General features: G+C 35.8%; 1 pseudogene; it reads right to left on the bottom strand.

Annotated features, from left to right (window-relative positions):
• Window positions 1-5,491: 5,491 nt before the first annotated feature.
• On the bottom strand, window positions 5,492-17,681 carry LOC132520306 (uncharacterized; annotated as a pseudogene).
• Window positions 17,682-18,557: the final 876 nt, after the last annotated feature.

Consider the following 18,557-nt stretch of genomic DNA (forward strand, 5'->3'; position numbering starts at 1 on the left):
AACTTAACATGCAAAATTTTATTTTATTTGTGTGAACATTTGAAATCAGCACAAATTGGCGGTAGGTGAGTTCTACAGGTCTCCTCAATCACAGCCTCACTTCTATGTAGAAAAGCAGTGACCATGACACTTGCAAAACAGTCTCACCTGTGTCCTTTTAGGGTCTCTGTCTACACCTCAAAAGAAATGTTCCCTCAATGCAGTAAGACAAATTATAGGGGTAAGGCCATTTATCATTATAAATCAACCATAGGCAACCAGAATTCTCCAAATCTGTAACTGTACATAAGAACACAATCTAATCAACTGTCAAAGATCATTCTAAAGAGTGAAGGATAAAGATCTTGCTATATGGCTTATATCCTGCTCATCCAATTTGTAGTGTATCTCTATAATATCATAGAAAATCCACATAGCTTAAACACTTTCATAATTAAAAATAATAGTAATTTTAATCATAATCTAATTAACAAATGACCAATTTTAAAGTGAATAGCTCTTCAAAATTCATTATTAAGAAAAAATAAAACCTCTAAATCTTTACCTACAAGTGTTTATTAGTTAGAAGGAAAGATGGCAGAAATGTTGACCAGCTGTTTCTGGAGTGTGGCCTTTTATGTAAATCACAGCTAACAAAACCCAGAGAGTATTTTCTCAATTACAGACATTAATTTACAGATAAGTTACTGAACACTTGACTTCTGCTTCCAGCTATGACAGATTAGGTTGTTTGAGAGCAAATCTCCCACCAAGAACAAAAGGAAATATACCTCTGTTTGAAGGCATCAGAGTACTAATGAGACAATAAAAACTGGAGGATATAATATTTTAGACTGGAGAAAAGTGCTAAGAAGAAAATCTAAGAATTAACTCTGTCTTCTCCCGAGATATTTTCCATTTTTTAAGTGGCAGACTGTATGCTGAGAAGCTGAGGGAGCTTTCAGCAGTCTCACGAGGCTGGGAGACCACAACTGGAGTTCATAGCCCACCAAGGAGAAGTCCTGGTGAACATGTGTTTTTCTGTTGGGAACAGTGAAGGACTGGCTACTTCTTAGAAGTGAGGGTACAATGGAAATAGACAATCCTGCACAAAGTTTTAAATTCAAAATTAAATGTCTCTACCGGTATGCCTCCCAAGAATATTCCCTCTAGAGCAAGACAGACTCATTCATAGCCTCGTGTTTTGAAACACACTATTGGGTCTCTTTCTTTTAAATCTGCCATAAAGAAGACAAAATAAAAATGGCAAAAATGAAGAACTATCTATCTATCTATCTATTTATCTAGATGTATCTAGATAAATATGTGTATAGATCTATGTATATATATATGTATGTATATATAATATATTATATATATATATAGAGAGAGAGAGAAAAGGATTCAGTTATTTAATAAAATAGTTTTCAACTAAATAATGATTAATATATATATTCAAGGAAATATATAACAAATATATATGTATATCTCCAAAAATAATCATTAAATGAACAAATTAAGATAGATTATTGTAAAGTGATAATTTCTGTATAGTTTAGAATCATTGAACATTTAGTACATATGACTTATTTTATATTTTCGTATAAAGTTGTGCTTTCCAATATGGTAGCCATATTTGATATTGAGCATGTGAAATTGTGGCTAGTCTAAATACCATGTGCTATAAACGTAACATACATAGCAGTTTACAAAATTTAGTATGAAAAATAATGTAAAATACCCTATTAATAATTTTTATATTTATTACATATTAGTATTATAATAATTTATATATTTATTCAGTTAAATATATTACTAAATATTCTCTCTTGTATTTTAAACTTTCAATTATGGCTACTAGGAAATGTTAAATTACATATGTGGCTTGCATTATATTTTTATTAGCACTGCATAAAGTGTACAAAATTAAATCGTTACAAATTTTTTGCCTTCCTAGAATTAGTAGAAATTCAATATTTGTGTGTTGGAGAAATAATTGTATAGCAAAGATAAGTTTCCCTCTAAATGAAGAAGTATGAAATATAAGAATTTGAAAATATAATAAGGTGGCATGTTAATATCTGATGTACAAAATATATACTTGTGGTGGTCTTTAAGATGCAAAATATACGTTATATATTGAGTAACAGTAAACAAAAAGACTATAATGGCAAAGAAGCATTAGAAAACAGTGGGAGATGAGAAAAAGTTGCATTATGAAAGGCCATATGTTCCATGAATATGATTTTTGAAATGGCCTAAAGGGCAGTGTGAATTTTAAACAGTTGTTGAGTCAAGACATTTAAATATCTGCATTCAACACTAGATCTAAAGTTGAGATCTGTCACGTAATTGATAAACATAATTAATTCCACTATTATTTACATTCCATAAAATCATTTTCCAATATTGTTTATCATTATAAAGACAAGTAAGTGATGAGTGAGAATCTCTGGGCTCTCACTATTTCCTCTCCAACAAGTGATCTTCATTTAAAGCACTACAGAAGCAATAGTTTGGAGTTATTCATCTGTACTTTTGCCCCTCTAAAATAATGGTCCCTGGAAATTTTTAATTAGTCTGAGATCATAAATCTTTCCAATTCTCCTTGGCATATTTTTATCACTAGAAAAGCCAGTGTATATTATTTACTTCTTTTGTAAATGTGTTAATACCTATGATGATATGTATTGGTCAAATTAACTCAAAATTTAGAGACCTATTCCTCTAACACACTAATCTTTTCAGTAGCACAGATATGTACAATTTACAATTGTGTAATGGAGGTTAATCTCAAAACACCTCTATTATTATCTCTAACATTATTGCTCTCTAATTAGAGCACAACCTGCATTGTTATTGGTTTAACTGAAGATCAATTTCTCAATCATTGAATTACATAAAGCCCTGAGAGGGATAACACTTATTATTTCTTTCTTCGTTTTGCTAGACATTTCTGACCTGTCAGTACATCTGATTTAGAAAAAATGTTAATGCAGTAGCTTATCTTTAATCTGTGAGGAGATGTGATAGCTGAGATTTTGTGATGATGAGCATTTTTGCCATCTCTGCTCATGGATTTTTGTGAATGCAGCATCATTCTGCAACTTTCCCTTTTTAACTCGCTCGCTCCAGTCTCCTGTGGTGGGGGTTAGTTGCTCTTACTGCTCCATGCCTCTTTCTTTCAAATGTCATAAACAAGACATATGCTTTCTCCCTACGTCTGTTATTGTAAAGTCAGGGGCGAGAGGGGAGGGTGTCTTTTTGGTTTGCTCCAGAAGTCAATTAATTTTTGCTTTGACAACAGAGACAAAAACTCAAAGTCCCTACACCATTGCCATAATGTCAACCTATAAACAACAAAGTGAAAGGTCCAATAAACTAGCAATAGAAATACCAAGAGCAAAAGTTCTTCCTTTCAAAGAATATATAAATCTCATAAGATACCATTTTTAGTCGTTGGTTGGCCTTCTTAGGCCTGTGGTAGCCATGAAGGTGTGCCCCTGGATCTTCTTACAGGAAACAGTTTCCCATCCATCTGCGTAGAATTAGCTGAGAGACCCCCAGCATCACTCTCTTCAGAACCCACCTCATCTTTTGTGTTGGCCCCTGCTATTTCTAGGCATCTTTCAGCCAATGGCAGTGCACAGTCAGGGTACTAACGGCTGGGTATTTCTGTCCAAAGTGACTCCTTTAACAGGCAAATTTTGCTTCCAGACTTTGTCCCCTGTGCAACCCAGTCTGATGCTTTCTCTATCCAATCCTTTCTGTTCACAGGTATCAGATCTGTTTCATTGTCTGAAGGCCAAGCCTGCTCAGTACTTCCCCTATATATCTTTATATATATGTTATCCTTCAATAAAACTTTTACTCTGTGCTGATTCCAGTTTCCTGGAAGAGTGAGCTGACAGACTGAAAGGGCCAGGAAATTTTTCCTCAGTGCCAAATGCCACAGTTGGCATAATTATCAATTATTAAATATAATATCAATTTACTTTCATTTTACATGTAAAAGTTAAACCAGAACTATTTGTCCTAGTACCACTGAATTTTACTAGGATTTATTTTAAAAAGACTAACTTCAAAAATATTTATGACTTGTATCCATATGGTACATCAGTCTTAATTCCTACTTGCTTTGCTTTTAAAATATTTACTATCTTACAAATGGGGCAGCTTGAAAGAATGAGGGAAAGTCCACCAAGAGCTATATAGTTACATTTCCAAAATTAATAAATCTTACTATTTTTAAGAAATATTGTATGGGACTAGAAAATTGGGGGGATTTTGTGAATGCTAATTTATGAAATTTAGTGTTACTAAACCCTTACGTATAGTAAAAGAACACTTGTATTTACAGTATTATTACAATAATAAGGAAGCATTCAGGAGGCTGCCAGGATGTTAATAATTTAGAGTGTTATTATTGAAAGTCATAGAAGAAGACACCAAAATTGCAAGCATGAGAAGTCTCCCCAATGTCTCCTTTCTGGGTTCTAGATTTATATTATCGAACATGGAATTTTATGTTTTATGATCACAGGAAGTGATGGAATTAGGAAAACACTAAATAAAATAGTGACATGGTCAGCATTTTATATCTATATATGTATGTATAGATATAGATGTATAAAAATTAAATTTATGCGTTAGTTTGAGTGTTTCTCTCCCTACTCCACACCTCCCATTATAATGTAGCAGCAGGAGAGCAAGAATTTCATTTTTCAATATATACAAAATTGATAGCAATGTTTGATGCTCAATAAATAGTCATTGAATGAAAGAGTAAATGCAATAAAGAATCCAACATCATAATCCATTAAAATATTTCTCTATCGATAAATTAGCTTCTTTTTAATATTTCAGTAAATTTTTTTGGTTTGCTTGTTTGTTTTTTACTTCAAAGAAAGTTCCAAGGTGATTATGCACAGGGAAAATATATTAATTCACTTGCTACCACCATTTGAGGTATACTTCAAAGAAGAAGGACAAATAAGTCAGTTCCATCAGACTTTGAAAATAATAGGAAACTATAAAGTCAGAGAACAAGAGATTTTCAGTAAAACTATGGTCATTTATATTTAAAATTATTCTGTAGTAGTTGTCCTGCCTGGGCTGGGTAGTTGCAGCTTTCCATTGACCTTAATCACAGGCCTCTGTAATATTAAGAGATACTCTATGGGAGCTCCTGTATTCCAGATGTACTCTTCCTTATCTCTGCTGTGATGTAGCAGTCCAGTTTCCTCTGAATATTAAGGATCAGTCACCCCGGCCAACACAGTAACTCTCCTCCTTGCCTATTTAAGAGGCATAAGGAGTCCAAAATGTCTGGATGACAGTCTCCATGACCAGTTCAATGGAATTAATGGAATCAGTGGAATTAATGTTGTGTTTCCAGGTGAAAGCATTCTTTCCTTTGGAAGTAAGATCCCTAGGCCAGTAGAATATAAGGTCATGAGGACAGAAAGGAAAAACTTTGTTAGTGAGTAACAAGAGGTAATGAGGGTGGTGCCTAACCATTGACCACAGGCCATGAATCAGTATATAATCACCTGTCTGGTCCTTTTCCTTTCAAGCAAAGTGAAGAGCCAGGTGCATTGTTCAAAGTTCTGCCAGATGGGTGGATTTCCTTCACCACTGTCCTCCAGGGATGTCCCAGAAAGGGGCTGTAGTTCTGAAGCTGTCCACTTTCTGGTGGTGCTTTCATATTGTGCAGAACCATCTGTAAACCAGGCTCTACTCTTCTTTTCTTCTGTCAACTGAACTCCCCATGAGGACATAAGTGCAAGCTGAGAGAAAGCAGGTAGTGTGGCAAGAGAGGGGACCATGAATAGTTGGACCACTTCTTTATGTAACTTACTTGAGCCTTTAGGGACTGATTGGATCTGATCTCATATAGACCACTTCCATTTGATGATGGAGTGATGCTGTGCATTCCCAACTTTATGGCTTGGTTGGTTAGATAACATTCAGTTCATAATGGGTAGCTCAGGTCACATGTAACTTGGTGACCCATGGTTTAGAGTCCAGTGTCTACCAAGACCCAGTAGCATGTCAAAAGCTCTTTCTCAAAAAGAACGAGTTATCTGCAGAGGACAGCAGTATTTTGCTCTAATATTCTAAAGTTCTGCACTGTGATTCACCTAAAGGATTTTGCACAAGGCTTCAAGTGATACTCCAATTTGCCACTGACACTTCAAGCACCATTGGATTTACTGGGTCATATGACCCAAGTGGCAGAGCAGTTTGCAAGGCACCCTGGACCTGTTGCAGAGCCTTCTCTTGTTCTGGGCTCCACTTAAAACTAGCACCTTTCCAGGTCACTCAGTAAATGGGCCAAAATAACAATCCAATGAGGAATATGCTATCTCAAAAATCCAAAGAGACCCACTAAGTGTTGTGCCTCTGTTTTGGTTGTTAGAGGGTCCAGATGCAATAATTTATCCTTTACCTTATGAGGGATATCTTGATGTGTCCACATACGACTGGACATGTAGAAATTCCACTGAGGTATAAGGTCCCTGAATTTTTTGTCAGTTTTATTGCCTACCTTTTGACATGCAAACAACTAACCAATTAGTCTAGGATAGTTGCTACTTTTTGCTTACTAGGTTCAAACAGCATAATGTCATAAATGTAGTGGACCAGTGTGATATCTCGTAGAAGGGTAATCAAGATCTCTGTGAACTAAGTTATGTCATAGAACTGGAGACTGATAAATTCCTGAGGTAGGATGCTGACGGTCGATTGCTCTTCTTACCAGCAAACTGCTTCTGGTAGTCTTTACTAACAGAGATGGAAAAAAAATGAATTTTCCATCTTAAGAGCTGCACACCAGGTACAAGGGGATATGTTAATTTGCTCTAGTAATGAAACCACATCTGGTACAGCAGCTGCAAGTTGAAGCAACTATCTGGTTAAGCTTATTATTGTAATACATTCTTATTCTCCAAGATCCATGCCTTCTGCACAGTCCAAATAGGCAAGTTGAATGTCGATGTACTAGGCATAACCAGCCCTGCATCTTTCAAGTCCTTAAATGAAGCACTAATCTCCACAACCCTCTAGAAATGCAGTAATGCAATTTTCTAGGTAGAGGAAGTTTTAGTGGCTTCTGCTTGACCTTTTCCAATATAATAGCCTTCACTTCACAAGTCAGGGAGCCAGTGTGGGATCTGCCAATTACTGAATATGTCTATTCTAATTATGCATTCCAGAACTGGGGAAATCAGGGATCCTCTGGATCCACTGTGAGATGGACCACAGCTACCATTCCATTGGTGGGGGTGGGGGAGAGACAGAGAGGGAGAGAGAGAGAGATTTTAAGGGATTGGCTCATACAGTTGTGGAGGCTTGGTAAATCCAAAGTAAGCAGAATAGGCTGGCAGGCTGGAGACCCAGGAAAGAGTTGCAGTTCAAGTACAAAGGCAGTCGAATGGCAGAATTCCTTCTTGGTTAGGATGGTCAGTTTTTTTTCCTATTAAGACCTTCAACTGATTGGATGAAGCCAATCAGTTTGGTTTTTAATCTTTCTTCTTTTTCATCTTCCACAGCATGACATGATCTCAGTTTCCACTTAATGTTATTGTTTAAGCCACTATTGTTTGGGTGTTCTGTTTCTTGCAACAGAAAGTGTCATAAACGATGAACTTCTGAGCCTTTTACATTTATTTCTACTTTTAAAATCAGGCTTGTCATTGCTGTTCAGATGTGACATACACATTTTAACTTTGCTCTTGCTCTCGCGACATCTCCTCCTGGTCTGTCAGGGCTATCCACATAGTCACTTAACCAAAATCATTTCCATGTACCAAAGTTCAGTTTAAACAGGATATATTAGCAAGCTTCCCTTTATTGCCCTAACCAGATGTAACCATTTTAGTTCTAAAATTTCATACACTCTGGGGGTTGCCCTGGTGGTGCAGTGGTTGAGAGTCCGCCTGCCGATGCAGGGGACACGGGTTCGTGCCCCGGTCCGGGAAGATCCCACATGCCGCGGAGTGGCTGGGCGCGTGAGCCATGGTCGCTGGGCCTACGCGTCCAGAGCCTGTGCTCCGCAACGGGAGAGGCCACAGCAGTGAGAGGCCCGCGTACCGCAAAAAAAACCAAAAAATAAATAAAATTTCACACACTCTGAACTTTGAACCCTGAGACACCTGTCAGTATTGGCAGAAAGCAGTTTTGGATTTCCACAGACCTGAGTTATCAAAGTCCCTCTTTTACTTAGTAATTATGTGATCTTAAGAGATTTATTGAATGTCTCTTACTCTCAGATTACTCATTTAAAAAATGGATATAGTGACACTTTTTTGCTGGATTCTTAGGAAGATTAAATCCCAATTCTTCCCTTACAAACCGTGCAATTTTAAGAAAATCCTACTTAAGTTTCCACGTATATAAAATGTGGAGAGTAGTAACACCAACCTTACAGATTTTTGTTGAGGATTAAATGGGTTAATAAAAGTCAAACACTTAGAATGGTGTTTGGCACAGAGACAACACTGTCTACATTTTTTTCTATTATTAGTAATGCATTGCCTGACACTGAAATATATTCTTGATAAATGCTAACTATTTTTATTATTATAATCACTATTTTTATATTTTTCTTAATATTTTCATTTGTTTGCTTACCTAGAAAACATGTGCCATGTAGATCCTAGCACTATGCCCATAAATAGATCTCAGCAGATAGTTAAAAATTATACTTATTCGTCAAACAATATCTACATGAAGTGCAAAATAATTCTAAGAAAAAAATCTTTAAGAACTTTTTGCCCCAGATAGTAAGAAAAATGAAAGCTGTCACTGAAGTGCTCATAAAAATAACAACAGAATTGAATCAATATAATTGTCCATTGATAAAGAATTGACTAAATAATTAATGCTACACTGAGCCAAAAAAAAAATCAAACAGTTATTAAATAGAAGAGTATTTTAAAATATAGCTTTTTATTATTATTCAGGTATGTCAAGACCAACAGATCAAGAGATGATTGCCTTTGAAAAGATGGTCTGTTATATTCACAAATTCTAAAAGGAGGAACATGGGGACGGGGCCACACAGAAAACACCAGAGTCAGTCAAAGGCAGAGAGTGAGGGGAAAGCAGGGACATGAGTCTTTATTGCAGTTTCTAAGGGAAGGAATGGGTGAGGTAGGGTAAGCAGGCTTAGAATTGGCTAGTTTTTAGTAATTTCCACAGACTCTGGGTTATAGGGGGTCTGTCTCTAGTTGCCTGGTACCTGGTCCTGAGATGATTAGGGCAAGGGAATAGTGTGTGAGCACCACAAAGGAGGTAGTTGGGGGGGGTGGTGAACTCTGAATTTATTAGTTTGCATATGAAAGACATGCTTGCAATTGGTTTGCCATCACTATGGATTAATTAACTCTGGGAAGAGCAATGTCTCCAGGCAACAAGATCCTAAAATGTCAAAGAATCAAATACGGAAATTAGAAAATATGGTATTATAAAGAGGTAAATCAGTATGACGTGGAAAGAAGTCCATAGAAGTTTATAACAAACTATTGTGTAAGAATTTGTTTAACCTGCAGCAGATCTGTGGTTGTTCAACATTTTTCTACTGGGTTGTCCAGAAACATGGTACTGAGTCTTGCAAATTAGGGATAAAGTGTATTAGCTTGTGGTTTATGATGTGTAAACTCATCTTTTGTACTAGCTTGCTTACATTGTTTATTAAATGTGTATAGACAATGGTATGCACCTAATTTTAGCTAGTTGACCAGTAGAGGATAAAAGACTTTAGTAAACTTGTTTTTTGGCTCATCTGAGACTAAGGTGTTTTATATCTATTTCAGTGATTCATAATCAGAAGATGGGATATCTACTGTGTAACTGCTTCTGGAAAATGAAAACTTCTCTGATCTTTGCTTGGCTTACTTATCTTGGTAAACTGTGTATCTTCATCAAAGCCTTTATGAGTGCACCCTATGGAGTTTCCTGAGTTCTCTCAATCAGCTGACCCTTTGTAATTGCTAAAACATTATATAATACCATCTGTCTTATTTTTAAAGACAAATATGTGTGTATATATATTTTACAAATATACACTGTAAAAAATTAATAAACAGAAACCTCAATTAAATAGAATTGGGAGACCAGAGCAGGGAGCTCTGAATATATAGAGTTTAATAGTGAATGTAAGTAATAAAAGTAAGTCGAAATATTTAAATGTTTAGTACATAACTATTCCCTTTTCCTTAGCTTAGGATAGTATGTAAGCCTCAATTACGTGACTGCCTGGGAGTCCCATATTTTCTGTGGAGCTCCTATACTTACTGAATTAAATGTGTTTTTCTCCTGTTAATTGGTCTTATGTCAATTTAATTATAAGACCAACCAAAGAACCTAGAAAAGAAAAAGGGAAAATTTTTCTACCCCTACACCACATAGGACCTTCCAATTCTAACTTGACTGATCATTACTTTGACTTGCATATGTGTACTTTTATTCAGTCCCATTTCCCAATTTTAGAATTTTACAGTACTCTTCTTGTTTTTCCATTTCTAAAGGTAAATTACAAGGGTGACCTATAACTAATTATGAGGTGTATCTCTAAGCACTGAGTCTCTAATGTCAATGCCTTCCTGCCAAAGACCACCTGGCATACACCTGCAGTTGAAAAAATTGTTATGCTTATTGCTCAGTGTAACAATGGGACTGCACACAGTGTGGAACCAAAGGTGATATTTCACTAAGGTGATATTTCACTGAGAGCATGTTACAGAGGACTTAATATTGGAGTTAGATGCTAGGTGATCTTGGAATGTACATTAAGTTAAAACATTAACTTTCTAGAAAGTTTTGTTTTTCTCTTTCTTATTAAGTTGTATCCTTCCAATTTTCAGTCTTGGATTATTTTATCAAAAAGAATAATCGAATGTATGATTTAAAGTAGATTAAATAAAGACACAAAACCTAATACCTGAGTTGAGTATGTTATAATATTTATATCTAACCCATACCAATTGTTTAATTAATTTCTATTGAACGGAAAAATGAATACCATTTTTGTGTGTGTGTGGTAGTGGGTGTGATTGGATGCTTTAATACTTATTACTTTAATATTTACCTAAAATCTTGTCTTTCTAGGAAAAGCTCCACTCAGTGTCAGGAGACTGTAGTGAGGTTATCCACCAGGCAGCTCTGTCAGAACTGATCACACATTCCATTCTCCTGGAGACGGTGCTTGATCCAGCCACCGGCACATACGGGAATCTGAGTAAATCAGAGTGTGCAAAGAGAGTAAGAAGGTGGGGAGACTTGATATTTCTCAGTCCCTGGAACCATATACACCAGGTGAACTCAATAATCTCATTGAAAAAGACTATCTGAGAAATAAACCAAATCATCATGAAGAACCATGAGAGAGAACAGTTATGACTAAGAAACAGCCCTGAAACACTGGATCCATCTGTGCCTGAAAGAAGTATTATTCCTTCAACTGTAGCTACATAGGCAATAAAACACCTTTTTTTCCCTTTAACTTAGTTTCTATTGAGTCTCAGTCATTGCAGTGGAAATAATAATAAGCAAATTCTAATACAATTATTTGCTTTTCTATATGGGAAAATGTAGACATTCCTATTGGGAATATTTTTTTCCTCTAGTTAAGATCAAGCAGTTTTGGAGGATTTCAGCCATTTTGGACAGCTATAGAAACATAATTTTATCATGAGATTTTCATGTAAGCATTCTATAGAAGCTGACTGTGTGAAAATAATTCTGACACCAAAAAAGGCAGTTTTTAAGGGGCTATTTTATTCACATTGTAGAACATACAATGTTGTATGCACTTTAAATAATTCAGGACTGAAGAAATGTAATGATAAGTAATCAAATGAAAGCACATATATCAAAACATTTTAGTGGGGATGCATAGCTTCATAAATAGTTATTTCTGATGACTTCAATTTTCTTACCTGCATTTCTCAATGAATAGTTTTATTTTAAGTCTAATGACAGTCAGTTTGAAAAACTACTTTTATTATTTTCAACTTGTAAAACCATTTAGAAAATAATGTCAATGAAACACTGGCTTTCTAATATGATACACTGTAAATTTTAAGTTTGGTCATCATTTGTTCAAAAATTCTTGTTGGCTTTGTGAGTAGGTGGAAAGATAAATGAGGACAGAAAATGAGAAAGGTATGGAAAGCCTTCCTCTTTGCTTCCTGTCTACCTAGCCTTATCTGGGTGATTCAGATCATCTCATCCCTTATACTCCATTTCCTGAGCTAGTAATTAAAGGGATTATGACTCCCAGTCATTTTGGAATTTAATTACAAATGCCATAACATTGATAACTGTTAACTGGAGAAATAAAGACTAAGTGATATACACTCCTTGTCTTTATAATATCTCCATCTTTCTTCATCACTACACATAAAGAGCTCATGCAGAGTTTTAACAAACTGTTTCTACCACTCAATTTCAAGTTTCTCAGTTTTAAAACATTTAAAACAATATGCTTTTCTTTGCCAAGTCTCAGGAAATGTTGTACCTCTGCTATTTTGAGAACTGTGCTAGACAATTAGAAAATCTTCAGCAAGATGACTGTTGGTGAACATTGAATGTATTTAACTATATAGAAACAAGAATAAACCAAAGGATAACAAAATAAAGTGCAAATTTATATTTCTAAATTGCAGAAAAATGAAAGAAAATAGATGATATTGTGAATTACATAGTGGGCTATTAAAGAAAATAAATTTTTAGATGAAGTTATAGAACAAAAAACAATTTTTAAATATGCTTGTATTTAAGGTAGAAACCTGTATCAAATCATGAAATGTCTCTCACCTTCCTTAGGACTACACCACAATAAGATACAAGGTATGTAGGGAAGTGGCTTCTTATTAGTATGTTTTCTAATACGCTGAAGCAGATTGTGGGCATACTTAAGCTTTATAGCTTGCGTTCTAATCAAGAAGCTTATTTATTCCTTTGTCCTAAGTTTCCACAAAATCAAATGCACTAGATAAATTGATGAATGTAACAAAATTGCAGAACATCCTGACTTATTCCAAATATATAATACCCTTTCCTCTCTATATATTTCTATGGATCTGTTCAGCTAGAATTCTTTTGACCATTGGATAAGATCGCGTTGCCCTTTCCCGTAGTAAATGCTTTGAAAATCATAATAAAATGTGACCTAAGAGTAAGAACCTTTAGTTCTCATGATTTTATCGTCCCAAATAATTTTAGCTTCTCAAGAAAACAATTTAATAAACACCATGTATCTAGCACCATCCCTAATTCTAGCTTATAAATGATTGAAAATTATTTTGGTTATTGTTGGTAAAGGCAGTCTCACACACAGTCTTTCCACCACCCACTTGGTTGCTTAAGGATGGACCTTGGGTTTGCGATACTTCCTTATCAAGAGATAAAGAGCTCACACAGCCTGTGCTGGGCTTATCATCTTGTGTGGGAATATTCTCCACTGTTTCAAGCTCAGTGAGTATTCTTTTGTTCTACTTAAGTGTGTGATCTTATGTCACCATGCCAACCCCACTGCTATATCTGTCTTCCGTGGACAGGGACCCAATCCTTTTGCTACAGCATGAGAGTGTTGGGAATAGGTGAATTGCCCTGCCAGTAGAGACCCACTGGGTACTGGGACCCAGACCAGTCACTGAAGTGTCTCTAAGTAAGTAAAGTGTTGTTCCATCCAGTACTTGACTCTGTTGTGTTTTCCTTGCCAACTCTGATACCAAGATGCAGTGAGCAGAAGTGTTTGGATTTCTGTTTCTGAAGGTTGACATAGTGATGATCTTTGCTATCCTCCATGTGGTTGGAATCCTCCCCTGGGATTGATAATAGGTATATGATATTCTGCTCAACAGTTTTTTTGGTAATGATTTGGTCTACAGATCCTCCTAAATGGTGTTCAGTTAGTTGGAGTATATTTGTAATTACTCTGTGGGCCAAACATCATGCTAGAAGTTAGGGGTAACACCACTGAACAGGAAATATGATCTCTGCTCTCTGGATGATTTCATTCTGTTTGGAAGATAGTCATAAAGCAAGTAATTCTAATTTATTAAGCAGAGTCTCTTGTGTCACAGGTTCGATAGGGTCAACTCCTTCATTCATCTTCATTTTCCATGAGAACAAGCTGGCAGCTTTGATAAGCAGGTATGCCTAAATTCAGTGACCTGGGACCTTAGGTGTTTAGGAGCACAGGTTCCATATTTGCAGTTTTATTTTTTAAGTATTTTTTAAAAATCTAAGCTAACAGGGGAATTAATTGATAAATTCTGTATACTTTTAAATGGCATAAGCGTTGTCTGATTTACTTGTTTATGTTATTGAATGCTAGTTTTACCACATCTCTTACCAGGTTTCCTGATTAGACTCATTCCTATAAGTGAGTGTTCAGACCATAAAAAAGAACATAATAAAAATGTAAATGTGACACTACCAATGGCATTTCTCAAAGATGAGCTCTGATTCCTGTGAGCAGTGTTCACAATGGAAGAGAGGGAAGCTTTTTTCATGTGCTTCAACACCTGAGTTCTTGTCATGTTATCCTGTAATTATGGGTTTGTCTGTAGTCAAGCTCCATTTTCCCATCTCTTAAGGCCGTTTCTTGTATCTGTTTAATGTATCTAGTGAAGAAATGAGCTAATGGGTTTATTATTTAAAGACTTTTGTATTAAATCACTATATTATATCAATTATATTTTTACAGGGTGTGATTATATTATACCAGTGGCTTTTATATTAAAATCTATTCTGGAATTGGCATTCTCATTTCTAAACACCAAGTTTCTGGCACAAATGAACAGTACCAACATCCCCTTTCAGAAGTCATGGTTTTAATGATAAATGAAGATAGCAAATAAAAAGATAATTTACTTCATAGAAACTTAGAGAATATTTACCTGGTGTCTGGAGATTATTTATTCTAGGCTCGATATATCCTCATCCTATTCCAAAATGAATATTCTGAGTACAACTTTTAATTTAAGAAAGAGGAAAAATGACCTTTTATTTTTTTTTAAATTTTATAAACCGTGAAGTGTATGAGGGTTGACTACAGGTACAGTGTTGTACAGAATATTTCTAGACCTTATTCACTTTTCTTGACTGTAACACTCTGTCACTTGATTAGTAACATCCCAGAAACAACCTTTTTAATCAAAGCACTCCCTATACTCTTCAAATAGGGAAATTATCAGGGAAGAGACAATCTTGCAATTCAAATGTAATGAGACAGATGTTTTTCTGTGTCAGCTTTCTTTACTCTGTATGAGCTCCCAGTACTTTGTGACTTTCTTCCCTAAATATTGAGGCTTGAGTCACTTCTCACACACCAAGTATACACCAGTTGGGTAAATAATTAGAATTACAGAGAATTTATATATCAATCAAGGGCAAGTTGAACAAGAGAGTGCAGGTTATCAGTGGTATGCTTATTTAATGAATACAAATTCTAAAATAGTCTTGACTGTACAAGTCCAGGAAATCTGACTTAGCATTGATTGAAATCCTGCTTCACATAAACATTTTTCATTATTTGTGTAGTTCCCATAGTAAAAAAGTGCCTAATGCAAAGTAAATACAATCATTATCATTTCTAGAACGAGTCGTATGAGAGGTTGTATTACATAGTTTGCTGTGTGTTGAACGTACAATTTCCTGCTAAATTGTCTTTTAGTGGTAGCTCATTCCCACTTTTGCCTGAAGCTTGCTGTGCTTAAAGACCTAGTTAGATGTGTTCTCACCTCTGGCAGATGAGGGATCAACTTTATAGATTTCAGGATGAAACAATTTATTACCACTTTCTCACCTTCTTCATAACTGTTAATCTAGTTCTTCTGGTCCTCTTAATGGTCTAGCATGTGGCCTTGCATAGATACACAGTATTTTTGATTGTTACACTGTCACTTTCCTTCCATGTGTGGAATGTGTCACCGAAAGAGGACTAAGTGCTCGAAGGAGCTGATGTGGCTTTTCCTGTGACTGTGTAATTATCTGACTTCATTTTTCAGTTTTAGTTTTTGTCCTGGCTTTTTCTTTTTCTAATATGATAACTGCAAAGGAGAACAGAGTGCACCATTTCTAACTGAGATAAAGTTTATCTCCCTCTCATTAGCTGAATAGTATTCTTCTTTGACATTGTGGTCCAAACATTAATAATCTGGAGGCTCTGCGGAAAAATCCACTTCCAAGATCATTCAGATTATAGGAAGAATCCAGTTACTTGTGGCTGTAAATCTGAACTTTCGATTTCCTTGCTAACTCTGGTCAGACAATGTTCTCAGCTTCTAGAGGCCACTTACATTCCTTCTCACTTGGCCCTCTCCATCTTCAGAGCAGCAAGGGCACACACATTCTCTTCACAATTTGAACCTGTCTTACTTCCTCTTCTGCTACAGACCAGAGAAAGGTCTCTTTTTTTAATGGTTCCTGTGATTACAGTAACCCCACCAAGATGCCATGCAACACAGCATAAACCTGAGGTGATAGCTTATCCATCGTGTTAACACATTTTCAGGGATTAGGGTGGAATATCTTTAGTTGGGGGGTCAGTTTAGAAATTCAGCCTAACACACATGACATGGGAAGTTACTTTGGATACTATAGCATAAAAGTTAGATTATGTGCTCTTGAGGTAGATGTTCTCCTGTATTTATACTGCTTGTTGCCCTTTGACATTTTTATCTTTTACAAACAGTGGTTTCCTCATTTACACATGTGGTGAATAACACCATAAAACTCGTAAGGCTGCTGTGAGAATAAAATGAGATGGTGTTTGGGAAGCACCTGACATTCAGCACTATATAAAAGTTATAATTATTAATTTTTTTCTTTGTTTTACCTATAAATTCTATTTCATCTTCAAAAAGTCATTTCCTTATTTTCTTACTTGATTCTCACAAGCTGTAAAATAATTATTAAAGTTGAATGTATTAAAAAGTAGTTGAAGTAGGTAGGATTCAATTTTAGGGTTTTTTTTTACTTCTACTTATATATTTTTCTTTGCAGATTTTTTTCTTTTTTTCTTTTTTTTTTTTGCGGTACGCGGGCCTCTCACTGTTGTGGCCTCTCCCATTGTGGAGCACAGGCTCCAGACGCGCAGGATCAGTGGCCATGGCTCACGGGCCCAGCCTCTCCGTGGCATGTGGGGTCCTCCCGGACCGGGACACGAACCCGTGTGCCCTGCATCGGCAGGCGGACTCTCAACCACTGCACCACCAGGGAAGCCCGGTAATTACTATTATTAATTACAGTTTTCAAATGAGGAGATGGAGGCTTAGAGGGTTTAAATACAGTCCTAATACCACACAGCTTGTTGGTGCAAAGCTAGAATAGAAGTGATTTTCCTGAATACTGAGTCACACATCTCAGCCATTCTGCTACGTAGATTTGTTTAAACACTCTTTATAACTAGAATGAACTTGTGTTGTTTTTTTCTAGTGTATTCCTGTTCGTATCTGTTGCCTTGGTTCAATTAATTGTGCAAGTTACATAAACAAAAATTTTTCAGTTTATTTAATATACTATATTCATAACATATATTATTGACTAATGGAATTAAGGTATTTTTTTCTTAAAATAAGCAGATATTCCATGTCACTAACATAGCTTTATTGAATTTTGTCCATGTTAACTTTTAGAGAAAGCATGGGCAAATATAAACACACACACACACACACATACCACACCATGACGTGAATGTTTAACACTGTCAAATGAGGTCCTTACATTTCAAATGACATGAGATTTTGAAGAGCTAAGGTTTAAATGCAGGATGGATCTTGTCACTTAATACCCTATCCCATTCTCATCCCCTCATCCTTCTCTGGAAAAAATATGTAGGCTAATGGTGAAATGGAGCAGCACTCTATGGACCCTTCCCAGGACAACCCCCCCCCCCCGCCATGTCCTCTGCCTGCCCCTTCTCTGTAAAAACACTTTTAATCAAAGAATAAATTTAATCAGAGGAGTGAGAAAATGTAGAAATAAAGGAAAAGCAGTCAAACAGGACAAAAGAATAATTGTTTAGTTATTAAATAAAGTCAAGGACCTTTAGTTTCTCCTCAAGGGCTATAGATAGCATTCTGAACCATATCCTTTCACCTACTTTGTAGATACTGAAACCCCCAGCAAGTGAAAGAAGTTAACTATCAATACATGATGACCACACTGTAGCCATGACATAAGCTGCCACAATTCTGACAACTGGCCTCAAGGAAATAGGAACAAATTCACCCTGGAACTGAAGTTTAACTCTACTTAAAAGAATCAACATGAAACTGATCAGAGCACTGCATGGCCGATTTTAAGATGACATCTCTTTAAAATATAGAATCGAGGAGAGAAATAACTATAATATCAAAGTGCTGAAGAAAAAAAAGTCAACATTTTAAAAAAGTCTTCCTAAACTTTGGGGAATTTATTAATTTGGTTTTGCTACTTTACAAGTAACACTGATAAACTCATATTTCTAATACTTGAAAATAAAGACTGAATCAAGAGAGAAGGTCAGAGAACATTCTGAAGGTCTAAGAACAATATAGGAGGAAAGAACCCAAGGGAACTAA

This window comes from Lagenorhynchus albirostris, chromosome 5, assembly GCF_949774975.1.
Source record: "Lagenorhynchus albirostris chromosome 5, mLagAlb1.1, whole genome shotgun sequence".
Lineage (NCBI taxonomy): Eukaryota > Metazoa > Chordata > Mammalia > Artiodactyla > Delphinidae > Lagenorhynchus > Lagenorhynchus albirostris.